General features: G+C 54.9%; 1 protein-coding gene across 4 annotated transcripts in view; it reads right to left on the reverse strand.

Annotated features, from left to right (window-relative positions):
• Window positions 1-1,441, reverse strand: part of BCL9L (BCL9 like) — a 28,185-nt gene extending 26,744 nt beyond the window's left edge. For 3 of the 4 annotated variants that reach the window (XM_059182692.1, XM_059182707.1, XM_059182683.1), the window contains exon 1: window positions 705-1,441. The gene's annotated coding sequence lies outside the window, so the exon portion shown is untranslated. The remainder of the gene's footprint in view (window positions 1-704) is intronic. The other variant, XM_059182699.1, reaches the window with a different exon arrangement.
• Between the last annotated feature and the right edge of the window lie 11,956 nt (window positions 1,442-13,397).

Raw genomic sequence — 13,397 nt, forward strand, 5'->3', positions numbered from 1 at the left:
AACCAAAATTCCAGCAGCCCAGGGATAGGGCATACTCCAGACACACTAAAAGCCTTAAGTCTCACTTCTCTTCCTCATATTCCTCCCCCAGGAGCTCCCAGCACCAAGGCAGGGGGAGCCTCCCCTTAGCAGTGCAGGGACACCTCCAAGGAACTGTGTGACTGCCCCACCCCCCAGCCAAGCCCACACTGCTGAGAATCCTTGGCAGGGGAGACTCCAGGAGTCACAGCCCCTATTGCTCCTAGGCACTGCTTGGGGGCAGAGGGTAACCCCAGCAATCCCCAATCCTAATGCACTTCCTTCTGGAGGCTCCCATCAGCCAGGGGAGGAGTGCTGGGGTGTGAGACCCAAGGGGTTGGGGAGCCTGGGAGGGGGACTACATCTCCCAGAAGCCCCCAGGGCAGGGTTGCTGCTCCAGCTGGCCCAAGGCCGGCCTTGTTCTCTGCGCTAGGGTGGCAGGGTCCCCTGGTTGTCCCTAAGCCCTCCCCCCTGAGCTCTGGGGCTGCCAACCTGACTGGGGGCCCAAGAGTAGTCACCACTAACCCTGGGGGAGTCCCCCAGCCCTTAAACAGCCTGGGGGTGCGTGCCAGAGGGCAACAGACAATCAGACTATGTTCCCCCTCCCCAGTTCAAACTGGATCTCCCTCCTCGCGCCTCTGCCCGCCTGGCATGACTTTCACCCTCGGCCCCAGCCCACCCCTCACCTCGCGCGGGTCGGGGGTCCTCACGCCAGACCGGAGCTGGACGCCATGACCAGATCAGGGTCGGTGACTGGATTGGGGTCCTCCGGCTTGCCAGTTGGAGGTGCGGAGGGGGGCGGGCAGGCGGTGATCTTTTGATCCTGGACGCCTTGATCTCAATACCAGCCCGGCCCGGGAGAGGGTATCCGGGGGTCGCTGGGCGCCTGGGTTCCTGCCTCCCAACCGCCGAGCATGGTCGTGGGCGCCGGACAGCGGCCGGAGAGCGTGCACACCCGCCCGACCCGGGGCTCGGGGCTGGGGTCTCGGCCCCAAACCTCACGGCTCCGGCTCCTCCTCCCTTCCTTCCTTCCTTCCTTGCTTCCTTCCTTCCTTCCTCCCTTCCTTCGCCTCCTCCTTTCACTTTCCCCGAGGCCCGCGGGGACGGCGGGCGCGGGGCGGGGAGGGGGCTGTCTGGGCGCTTATTGTTGGTCGGACGCCGAGGGTCCGGGTCGCAGCCCCCGGGCGGCGCGGCGCCGGGGGACCCAGGCGTGCGGGCGTCCGGCCGGCTGGCTCCGGGCGGCGTCAGTGGTGCAGCGGCCCCGGGTCCGGGGCATGTCCGGCCACTGGCTCCGCCGCGCGCCGCCGCCTCCCCGGGTTCCCCTGCGCTGCCGGAGCCTCGCTCGCCCCTCCACTCGGCTCCTCTCCCCAGCCTGAATAAGCATCGGGGCTCTCTGGCTGCCTCCTTCTGCCTTCATACCAGAGCCCGGAGAGGCCCCTGTCAAAATAAGAGCTCCCCCATCTCTCTCGCCTCGTCGCCCAACCCGGCTCCCCCAGCCTCCCAGTGGTCTGACTCGGTAAGGCGCCCGGCCGGGATGCGGGAGGCAGGTTGGTCCGGGGGTGGGGAGGGGGCTTCTATCCGCCTCTCCTCCCCATTCCTGAGGACTGGGGAAGAGGCGCGCCAACAACATCCCCGGCTGGAGAGAGGTTTCACAAACCTACCCTCCAGTCTACACTGATTGGAAGGGATGGGAGTTCCCTGGACTCCCCTCAACCCCCAACACACACACACACACACACACACACACACTCTCTCTCTCTCTCTCTCTCTCTCTCTCTGCTGGATCCCTTTTCACTGTACCCATCCACATTCATTATAAACCGAGCATCTCTTTATTCATTTGTCTTTCCTAGTAGACCATGAGGTCCTTGAGGGCATAGACTGAATGTTTTTCATCTCAGTCCTTAGCACAAAGTGGATGCTAAGAAAATGTGGAAGTAAAATCTTTGTCTTCTCCAAAGAACTCCTAACCTCAAAGTGCTACACACACACACACACACACACACACACACACACACACACGACCCTATAAGAGGGTAGATGCAATGAATAAGAAATTGTAAAGCACTTTTTAAAAGCGTTTCACAAATGTGATGTCAGTGTTTACCACTGACCTTTGAGAAAGAGGTTATGGCCCCATTACACTGATGGGGAAACTGAGCCTTATAGTAGTTAAGGACCTCCTCAGGGTTATACAGCTAGAAAGTGGTAAGCCCAGGAGAAGAATTTGGGACTCCTTGTCCCAGGATGCTTTCCTTATATCCTACTGCTCCCACCCAAAATTAATACCAACCACTAACAAGACTGCTTCAGAAATGAAGAAAACAAACAAGCCTGTTTGCTCCTGGTATTCAGTTTCACTGCCTTTTCCCAGGCCCCTCCTGGGTCCCCAGAGAGCCCTAACCCTTATAGACCATCCTCCTTTCTGACTACCTATTACATCTATGACACCCAACAGAGATGAGTGTTTTATTTATTTGATTGCCCCAACAGATCCTTTAGGGTCCAAACTCTGCTTCCTATGCCTTTGTATTCCCCACAGCACTCAAGCACTCTGTTCATAGTAGCGCTTCCATTCACTTGCTGGGGGAGCGGGGGACTCACTCAATGAGTTGAGAGTGCCAGCAGCTGGGCACTGGGCAAAGTCTGAGGAGGCACAGGTGGAGATGGGGGACAAACACTAAAAAAAGATCACAGTACCACCACCACCACCACCACCACCCCCGTGTATCTAACATCAGTTTACAAAGCTTCTTCATACACATTATCTCTAGATCATGTTTTGATCTGTTCAACAAAACTTCCTCAAATGCCTCCTAACTGCTGTACCAAACACCAAGATGGGTTAGGGGTTGAATCATTACAATCTCATGAGGTAGGTATTGCCACGGAAAACTGAAGCCCAGAAAAGCTGAGCTCTGGTGTGAAAGATCCTAGAGCCTAGGATCCATGACCTGACCCATGGAAGAAGGGTTTAATTTCTTCTCCGCTTTCCAGGGTCCAGTGGATATAATATAACCCGCAAGGGAAAAGGGGCTATTTCTCAAACAGAATGCTTGTTAGGAGGAAGGGTCCACCCCATTTATGTGGATCAGTTTCCCATTACATACATGACAAACCACATGGGCATGTTACGATCTGTTTGGCACAATGTCCGGTTCACAGGAGGTCCAGAAAACAGTGTTCGCAGAAGTGAGTGACGGCTGTGTTTCAAAAGGTCTGTAAAATGCGGTACACAGTAAGTTCAAGTGCATGCTGCATGTCCAGTGGAGCAGCCGTGTGGCGCGCTCCCCTGGGTGGGGCTGTGACTCATTCCCCCAGCGTAGGGTCCAGGTTGGGATGCGGAGCTGAGCTCCAGGCAGCCACGAGTTCTGGGTGGAACCCTGGAGTGAGCGAGGAGAGAAGAGGGGCTGGAATCGAGCGGCTCCCTCTACTGGCCAACTCGAGAAATCACCGGGTGTTTCCATGCATCTGTGTGTCACTGTGTCACGAGGAGTGTCACAGGTGTGCCAGCGACTGACGGTGGAAATGCCGGCATGGGTATAGGTGTGTGAGGGTGCCTGTTCGTGGCTCAGTGTGGGTGTGCCGGTGCCAAGTGGGCCTGGCTTTGGAATCGGAGTGTACACACACAACCGCATCATGTAACACAATTAACTTTGGGACTGGAGGCGGGGGTAGGGGGTAGGGGGTAGGGGGCGCGGCGCTAGGGCTGCCGATGATCTGAGATTACTTCGTGAGGCGATTAGGACGCAAGGATCCTCCAGCTGGGACTCCTCACCTAACCTCTCGCAGGTGGGAGAGATTCAGTTCCTGGGAAGGGACTCTAATCCCCTAAAGCAACTAAGGACCCAAGAAAGGGTTAACGTTGAGCCCTACAGTGACTTCAATCATTGGCTCAGAGCACTGTCAGTCAGAGTTCTGGGGCGGGGTTTTCGGGGCCGCCTTCAGACTGCCCAGGGCCCCTCACTTGCCCCTCGACCCCCACATCGTTTCACTTCTGGGCTGCGCCCACACCCCCATCTTGATGGAGACACCTTCCTGGGCCTGGAGGAGGAGCGGATCCGGGCATCCTGGCTTCCCCACTCACTCCAGCTGCCTGGCTTCCCGATAGATGGTGATTATTATGTAATAGACCTGCTGGACAGAACCGTGCCAACGCTGGGAACACTCTGCCCCCTCCCGAAGCGTGCCCCAAGGCCTGGCACCAGCAGCCCAGAGTCCGCCGTCCAGCTCTGCCGGCGCCCCCAGCACCACCTCCGTCCCGGGGCGGGAGACCCCTGGGCCACCTTCCCCGGTGGACCTGGGGCCACGTCTTGGGATGGGGCGGGCGCCAGCTGGCAGTCCGGCGGGCGCCCAGCAGGTCCCAGTGTCGGCCTGCGGAGTTTGGCTCTACCAGCGCCTTGCCAGGAATATGGGACCCACCTGGCCCCTCCAACCTGAACTTGGAACTTGGGAGCCAACAGAGTTGGGGATAGGGGGCGCAGGGGCCAGGATCGGAAAGGGAAAGAAGTTTGGGAAAGGTGCAGGGGCAGGAAAAAGGAGGCTGGGAGAGGGGGCCGGCAGGGGCAGTGGGGGAGGGACTCTTATCCTGACAGGGCTCCCGCCTTCCCCGACTGGAGGGTTTGGAAAAACTGAGCAGGCAGCCAAGGCTTGGCTGGAAATCCAGCAGCCCACCCTCCTGGGGACACAAAGCTGGAGGGCGGAGGCTGGGCGGGGGAAGAGAGCGCGACCCCGGGGAGGGCAGGGCCTCTTTTGGGGCTGGGGGCCCAGGGGCCAGGTCCCTGGGGAGGGGGTTCCTGGCGCTGTCTCCCTGCAGTCTGCTTCCCCCTTCTTCTCTCTCCCCCCTCCTTTCCCCCTCCTCCCCTTCCCCGGCTCCAGTCTTGCAGATTGCGGGCAGACTTAACTCCTTGTGTGCCAGCCTGGTGGACTCCGGGGTGGTGACGCTAGGAGGGAGAGAAAGAGGGAGGGACTCCGGACCCCACTCCCACCACTGTTTAACACCTTGTGGCCCGGAATGCAGTCTCGGGATTTGGGCTGATCAGAGCCCTGGAAGGCTGGCTGACCGATACTCGAGGGGATACGCACAAAACCGGGCACCTGAGAGCTGAGTGATCTGGCCCATTCTGGGGCAAATCTTAATTGTCCTTACTCCCCCAACCCCAGTCCTCCGTGTCTCTCCCTCCAATCTCTGACCACCCTCCCCCACCAACACTAGTCATTACAAAGGTCCCTGACAGACGGAAGGCGGCGGAGAACCCGGAAGTCTGGCTCCTGCGGCTGCCCCAGCATTCTCTGTATCCCCTGTGAGGCCCAGCGCAGGTGACCACAACCCTTGCCTCTTTTGCCTTCGACTTTCTGCGGAGACAGCTCCCCAACGGAGGCAGGGAATGCTAGCCTCCGCCAGCTCCGGCTAGGACGAGCGCCTGAGTAACTGGAAACGCTGATATCGCCTTCACCCCAGCCCCTTTCTCGGGCAGCACCCCCTCCACCATCAGATTTGCCTTCCAGTACTCTGAATGACTCCGCCTGAGGGAAGTAACCCAGGCTGGGCAGGAAGGGGTTAACGGGGCTACCCGACTCCGTGTGAGAGCCAGGTGAGGCACCGCCCATCCTGGCCTTCAGGTGTAGGGGGGTGGGTTGGGGGAGTGGAGGGACACTGACCTAAGGGCTGCCTGTTTTGGGCCCCCTGGTGGCTAGAACTGGCTTAGCAGTTAACGGCTCCAGCTCTGTTCAGGTGGAAATGGGTGGAGGACTTGGGAGACAGCTGGAGTACTACTCCCGAAGGAATAGCACTTCCGGAGGTAAAGAGACTCCTCTGGGAAGACTGATGGAAGGAGGGAGCTCCCACAACGCCTGCTCTGCCACCCCCACTCAGCAGGCTGCCTCAGCTACTTCCAGATCTTTGCCTGAGGGGACTCTTACTTGTGGGTCCCAGGTGCCCAGGGACGGGAAGGGGGGGCGGGTAACAGAAGACATGACCCTGTCCTCCGAGGTTCTCAACCTAACAGAGGGGGTCAGTCGAAGGAAGCTGCTCCTCACCTGTTTCTTTCTGTGCCCCCAGCCTTCCCAGAACGCCTATTCCTTCCAGACCCCAGCATCAAATTCAAACCTATATTCAAAGCTTCCACCAGCTAGCCTGCTGCACTCCAGCTTCCCTCTCCTCCAGCCAAGCTGCCCTCTGGGTTTCTCCTCATAAAAGTACCCCGCTTGAGGGATTTTAGGTGATCGAAACCACTTCCCTTTCTCCCCCTCAGAGCTGAGACCCTTTCTCCCCTCCACCCAGAAGCCCTCCCAGGTTACTGAAGGCCGTGCCCTTGCAGACTTCCTTTCCTCCTTCCTTTGTTTTTCCTTCCAGTTGCCTTACTTCCCACCCTCTCCCCATTTCTAAGACTTCCCTCTTCTGTGGCCAGTTCACCCAAATAGGGGCAATTCTGTCCTCCTTTAAGGCTGTGACACCTGCCTCAATATTTGCCTTTTCCTCCTGGAATCCTCCTCTGACCAACCCCATCTACTTATTCATTCAAAAACTATTTTTGAAGACCTACTATGCACCGGGCACTGGACCAGACAGTAGGTATATGTCGATGAGCAAGACAGATGTGGTCCTTGCCCTCAGAGCCTGCAGTCTAAGTGGGGACAGACAAGCGAACAAGTGATCTCAATTCAGTATCATGAAGCCTTGGGGAGCACTTGAAAGAGACCCTTATCCTGGAGTTAGGAGCCTGAAAAGTTTCCTACAAACTCAGGGAGCAACATCTGAGCTGAGACTTATGGCCGCCTAAGGTGCGCCTAAGGTTCTGTCTGGGCAGACAGTACATATCCCTGGAGGCCTAAAGATAGACCAGGATCCCAGCAAGGAATCTCACCAGATGTTACGAGGGAGGAGGGAGGGATCTCTAAGGCTGTCTTCCCAAACAACCCATTCCTTTTCTTTTTATTTTTTAAATATTTTATTTTTTAAGTAATCTCTACACCCAACATGGGGCTCAAACCCACAACCCCGAAATCAAGAGTCGCATGTTGTGCTAACTGAGCCAGTCAGGTACCTCCCTCACCCCACCCACAGCAATAATCCATTGCTAAGAAATTCCCCGAGACCTAAAAAGAGGACAGACCTGAGAGTCAAGAGTTTGTGACCTTGTCCTAGTCACGTGTGACCCTGGCCTAGTCACACCCTGCCTCCAGCCTTATTTTTTTTCATATGTAAACCAAAAGGATTGGATGAGTTTATCTTCTGGGCTCTTTATCGGGAAGATAACAAACAAGCAGGCTTGGTTAGTGGATCCAGAAATACACACTCCGGGGCGCCGGTGGGCGTGGGGAGGGGGGAGGAGGGTGGCTTTTAGAAGTTCTGGAGAGGCTACCAGGAAGCTGGGGCCCAGAGTCACATGTCACCTACCCTTCACCGTGCACTTTGCCTGGCAGTTCTGGGTCCTGGGAACATTTTATTTTCTGCCATCAACTGAGGGGCAAGGACCTTTCTGAGATTGTGTTGGGAGGGGCGAGCCTGAAGCACTCAACAAGATACATTAGTTAGTGCTATAATTTGCTCTTATAAGTGACCTTAGAGAGCTTTTGTTTTTGAGAGAATATTCACAGGTCGGGGCACCTGGGTGACTCAGTCGGGTTAAGCCTCCTCCTCCTGCTTTCGGGCTCAGGGCATGATCTCAGGGTCCTGAGATGGGGCCCCGTGTCAGCTCCCTGCTCAGTGCAGTCTGCTTAAGATGCTCTCTTCCTCTCCCTCTGCTCCTGCCCCCCAATAAAATAATTCATTAATTTAAAAAATAGACCTAACAGGTGAGGAAACTGAGGCCCAGTGTGGTGATAGGATGGTGGCTAGTGGGTGATGGCTGGCCATGGTACACAGGCCTCCTGGTTCCCAGTCCAGACCCTCCCCACCACACCACTGCAGTGCTTGCTTCCAACTTTCCATTGGACTTCTTCCTGTGTCTGGCTCATTTTCCTGCAAGGCCACAAGATCTGGGAAGGCAGGCTTGGCCGCCTTATCAGGGCTCTGAACACAGGGAGGGGGGCTCAGCTGCCCAGGCTCCTGGGGCTCCCCCTTTTCTCTCTCATCAAGACTCTCTTCATAAGCAGGTGGCTCTCTGGCCCAGTTGAACAATGCCATCCCTGGATTGTGGATAAATCCCTGGGCCCAGCATAGTCCTAGTCCCAGTCAGACCTCAGACCTGCTCTGTGACTTCGAGCAAGCCGATGGACTTGCCTGGGGCTCATGTTCTCTGTCTGTCAAAACCTATAACCGCTTCTAACTGCTGGGCATTTGGCACTTCTTGAAGCCCCAGATTAGGCCATGGCTTTCCAAGACAAACCTCTTGGTAAGAGAAGGTAAGAGAAGAAGCCTAACATTTCAGTCTTCTTGGCAGAATCTCATGGCCTTGGGACCATGTCCACTTCATCTGCTGGGACTGGAGTCCTGCATCTTGGGGGTGCCCATGCCCTGGCATGATACTGGAACCCAGGAAAGAGGCAGAATATGAAACCCGAATATAGTCTGGGATCCCGCCACCCAAATAATTTGCCACCACCAAAAATCATTTCAAAAAGGAATCCCAAAGTTTACTCGTATCTCCTGATGATCCAATTCATAACCTACGGCTCCACTTGTTAAAATTCCCTTTCCCTCTTCTGTCTGCTACAGCGTGTGGCAGCTGACTCACTCTCCACCAGGTTCTGTCCTCTGTAGTCCACGCAGCTCCTCTGCCTCCTTTAGCCCGCTTTCATCCCCTTATCATACAGACTGGCTTAGCCTGTCAGGCTTCATTATTTTCCTTTTCTTTCACCCATTACCCAGATTCTCCCTAACCCACAAGAAAGCTGCCTGGCTCCAGCCTCCTGTCTCTCACCTGCTCAGCTCCCAGTTCTGCATCACAAAAGCTCTGGAACTGAGCAGGCCGAGACAAGATTTCCCACAACAGGTGAGGGATAAAATTATCTTGGGGGTGAGGGGAGGGGAGATGAGGGAGGCTGAGAACAGTCAGTGATGAGTAAGTTTTGATCCCGCGTATTGACCAGGAGAACATTTGTGTGTTTTAGGGTTTTGTCTTCATCTCCATCTTGTTAAAAATTTTTCTTATTATCTTATATGAAAATACAGTATCATGTTTCACTGCCCTCAAGGAGCTCATAAGGTAGTGACAGTTAAACACAATGAAAGATGCTAAATAATGAAAAGATGTGGACTTGATGTAATCAGTGCAGGTGGCATCCTCAGGGAGCCCTGTGGAGAAAGAGGAGACTGACCTCAGGTCCAGGGGAGCACGAAGGTTTGGTGAGGGGTACAAAAAGGACAAAAGCAGGAGGAATCACAGATCTTGGTGGGAAGGGGCCTCAACAAAGACCCAACTACCTGGTTCAGGTTCCCCACCATCCCCAATCAGGCCCTACCGTCACCTTCACCGGCCCTGGTAAGCAGTGTGTCACATGATGTTAGTCTAATTCTTCCTCCCCTTCACAATTTGAGCTTTAATGAGTCCTGACTCCTCCCCTCCAGCCTCAACGTTCCCAGCTCACTAAACAGCCACTGCTATGATGACTGATACCTTGCCAACTCAGAGTAAAGCAGGACTATCAAACCTCTCCTTTATTCCAAATAGTGTATCTCTATTAATATGGCCTAAAATTGAATTTACCCTTGGCAACCATATTGTGCTGATGACTTAGACTGAACTTACTAAACCCCTCGATTCTGTGATTGTTTCACCTGAATTGCTGCCCCCCCCACACCCGAACCGCTTCTGAACCATATCTGGTCCATTATACATGGCTGAGGTCTTACATAGACCTCTGATCATCTCCTCTTGTTAAGTTGGCCTAACATTCTATGGGTGGAGATGACTTGGGGATACTTTTCTTGTTCTTCAAAGTGTTTACTATCTCTCTAGGCTTATATGTGTGAAACATTTCATATAAGATAATAATAAAAATATTTAACATGAGAGAGATGAAGGCAGAACCCTAAAACACACAAATGTTCTCCTGGTGGATACATATTGAGAGCCAAGAAGACACCTGGTTTTATAGGTGGGGTGGTATCATATCATCATAAACCTCAAAAGCCTAAAGGAAGAATAAGAAAATTCAAAAGGTTTTTGAGTACAAGAGTCTTCCAGAAGCAGGCTGATAATAGCAAAAAAATAAAACAAAGCACTGACTTTGGAACTCTACAGATCCAATTTTGAGTCCTAGCTCTGTTGCCTTCTAGTTACAGAACTTTGAGCAAATTACTTTAACCAGGGGTGCCTGGGTGGCTCAACGGGCTAAAGCCTCTGCCTTTGGCTCAGGTCCTGATCTCAGGGTCCTAGGATGGAGCCCTGCATCAGGCTCTCTGCTCCTCGGGGAGCCTGCTTCCTCCTCTCTCTCTCTCTGCCTGCTTGTGATCTCTGTCTGTCAAATAAATAAAATCTTTTTTAAAAAATTACTTTAACCAGTTAGGACGTCAGTTTCTTCTCCTGTTGAACAGGATAATACCTACTCTATAGATAAATGTGGCAATTAAATGAGATGATATATATGAAAAACTGCATATCTAATAGGCTTTCAACAAATTAAGAAGAAAAAGCAGAGGAAGGAAGGCGAAGAGAAGAAAGTCATGTTTAGGACAGGTTTGGTTTCTGAGGGGAGACTACATTTATGAGAGACCTGAGAAAAAAGCCCAAGTGTGAAGTGAGCCTCTAGTGAGGCCCAAATTAACTTGCTGGATGCTTGGTCCAGGGCAACATCTACAAAATGGTAGAGGGCTAGAAGCAGAGGTGAACGATATTTCAGAAGGAGAAATTGATTCATCTTGGATGATGTGGAGAATGACAGAAGAGACAGCAATGGGGAAACACCCAGAGAGGGGATGGATTAGGGCAGAAGGCTCATGTTTAGAGTGGTAGAAGTAGGCGGGACAGTGGGACATCCCAGCAATGAGCAGGTGGACAGATCTGAGTAGAACTGTGGGGAGCTGAAGTCTGAGAGAGTTAGGTGTTTGGGAAGCACCCTGGTGGGGGTAGCTGTATAGGCCTTGGGTCTGGTCTCTGAGCATGAGGTGGGAAGCCAGCCAAGCATAGTACCCTCCAGGACACCCCAGAGCCACCTGATTTTGACTTAGGACTAGAAGAGAAAATGTCCAAGAGGGTTTTCCCTCCATACCACTCCAGGCCGCTTGGTCAGAGCAGGGCAGATGAACATGAACTTAGGTTCACCTTGACATCACAGGCCTCAGCCCAGCGCCCACTGGGACCCAAACCCTGTTCCTCCAGGACTCTCTGTTCCTGGGCCCTGATAACAGAAGGACACAAGTGCCTGTCTAGCCAATGGACTCTGGCTTGTTGCTACAATCAGGGGCTTGAAAAGGGAGAGTTGGGAGGGGAGGTGTAGAAGGAGAGATCTGGACAGAAGCGGGTGGGGACAAATGGAGAGCCAGAGAAGAACAGAGAAGTGGGGGGCTGCCATAAAGAGCAAAGTGATCACCATGAGTATGTGGAAATGCAGGCTGATGGAGGAGAAAAAGAGAGACTGAAGGAGGGGGCAGAAAAAAAAGATTTGCTGAGAAACTGATGAAGTGCAACTGAGAAAACTGTTGCCATGGTGACGGGTCCAGAGGAGGGAGTAGGAATAGAAATCGGATTATGAGTTGGGGGAGTGGGGAGGGGGGTCGTTCAAGACCCAGAGGCAGTGTCCCCACACCAGGCCCACCCCCCCCAGCCCTTCCCTTGTCTTGAGGACTGCCTTTCCCAGAGGGCTCCCCAAGGCCAGTCCTAGGAGTGCAGAGAGAACAGAAGCCTGGGAGGGGCTGGGGCTCTGGCACTTTCTCCGCTCCTCTCCACCCTGGGCTGACACAGAACAGATCTGTACCCCACCCCCAGCGTGCACTCGCTCCCACACAGCTCTCTCCGTCCAGCCCAGTTTCTGTCCTCCAACCTCTTCCTCAGAGGCCTCCTCCCCAACCCCAGTGAAGAGAGGGGAGGGGACTTGTGGTAAGAACCTACTGTGTGTCCAGCACAGTGCTGGGCACCTCAGGCCTGGACCCTTACAGCCTCACCACAGCCCCCGAGGAGGGGTACTGCCTCCGTGGGCAGCCAGGAAACTGAGGTCAGGGTCCCAACCCAAGCTGGAAAGTAGCAGCCCGAGCTGGCCTTCAAAGCCATCTACTGCCCTCCTTGTCCCTGGCCTGCTACCTTCCACAGCCCCACTTCCCACGCCCAGCAGCCCAGAACTCCAGCACTCTTGGGACAGGATGGGCAGGATGGGAGGGCCTGGGAGACCAGTTCAAGGCTCTCGCTCTGCTCTTGGAGATAGAGGACTGGGGACACTGGAGGCAAATGTGCCACAGCCCAGCCGCCTGCAGAGCTCTAGGTGAAGTGGGAGCAGGCGCAGGGGAGCGCTGAGCTTAGGGCTAGGGGAGTGGGGAGGAAGGGCTGAGGGGGAGAGGCTGGTGGGGGTGAGGGGAAGCTCTGAGGCAGGCGTTTCCGGCAGAGCTGAGGAGAAACTTCCAGCAAGGCCGAGTGGGGAGTGCTCAGGCTTTGCAGCCTCTGAGCTGGTGAGCTAGTGTGACTGGGGGCAGGTCCCTGCAAGTGGGAGTGGCTGTGGGGGGGACGTGGTCTCCCTCCCCCTCCCTAGGGCTTCTGTACAAATAACAGTTTTGTAAAGGGCACGGATCTGATGTGCATATCAAACAGGGCCTAAGGAGATGGGAGAAGGCAGAGTTCAGGGGGCTGCGACCTTGGGTAGCAGTGCCAAGACCACCCCTTCCTGCCAGAGGGTGGGGTGGGATTCCGAAGGATGGTTGGGGGGGGACCTTCCTCTGTGCCCTGCTTTTCCTCCTAGCAACCACCTTGAGACACCTCCCTGTTCTCTCTGGGGACTGGCTGGAGCTCCAGCCACAGACCTTCAGAAGTGGAGAGGGGTCAGCAGTAGCTGGACCCCAAGAGGCCTGCAGGGCAGGATTCTGTTGGATCCCCTGTATGCGGGGCTTGAGCTCCCGGTCCCTGCCCCACACCCCTGTAGAGGGGGAGGAGGGGATAGAGCTCCTTCCTCCTTAGGCCTGAAGGGAAGGCTGCCCCAGACCAGCTCACTTCTGCTTCCCTTCACCCCTTCTCCACACTCCACCAACATCCCAGGAAGCCCCTCCTGCCCTCCTTCCCTGAGCCCACCATAGGTTCCCACAGAGAACCGGGAAGGGCACCCAGCCTGAGGTACAAGTGGTAAGGAACTGTGGGGGTGGAGGGAGTGGGGGAAGGAGACTCTTCAAAGCTACCCTCCCCCTGCACACCTGCCCTCCCTAGGCTGTTGGTCTCTTAGCCCTTCATGGAATCCCAGACCCAGACTGTCAGTCCTTCAACACCCTGTTGCCTGGCCCAGGCACCCTCACTCAC

Source organism: Mustela lutreola, chromosome 1 (genome assembly GCF_030435805.1).
Source record: "Mustela lutreola isolate mMusLut2 chromosome 1, mMusLut2.pri, whole genome shotgun sequence".
In the NCBI taxonomy this organism is placed as follows: domain Eukaryota; kingdom Metazoa; phylum Chordata; class Mammalia; order Carnivora; family Mustelidae; genus Mustela; species Mustela lutreola.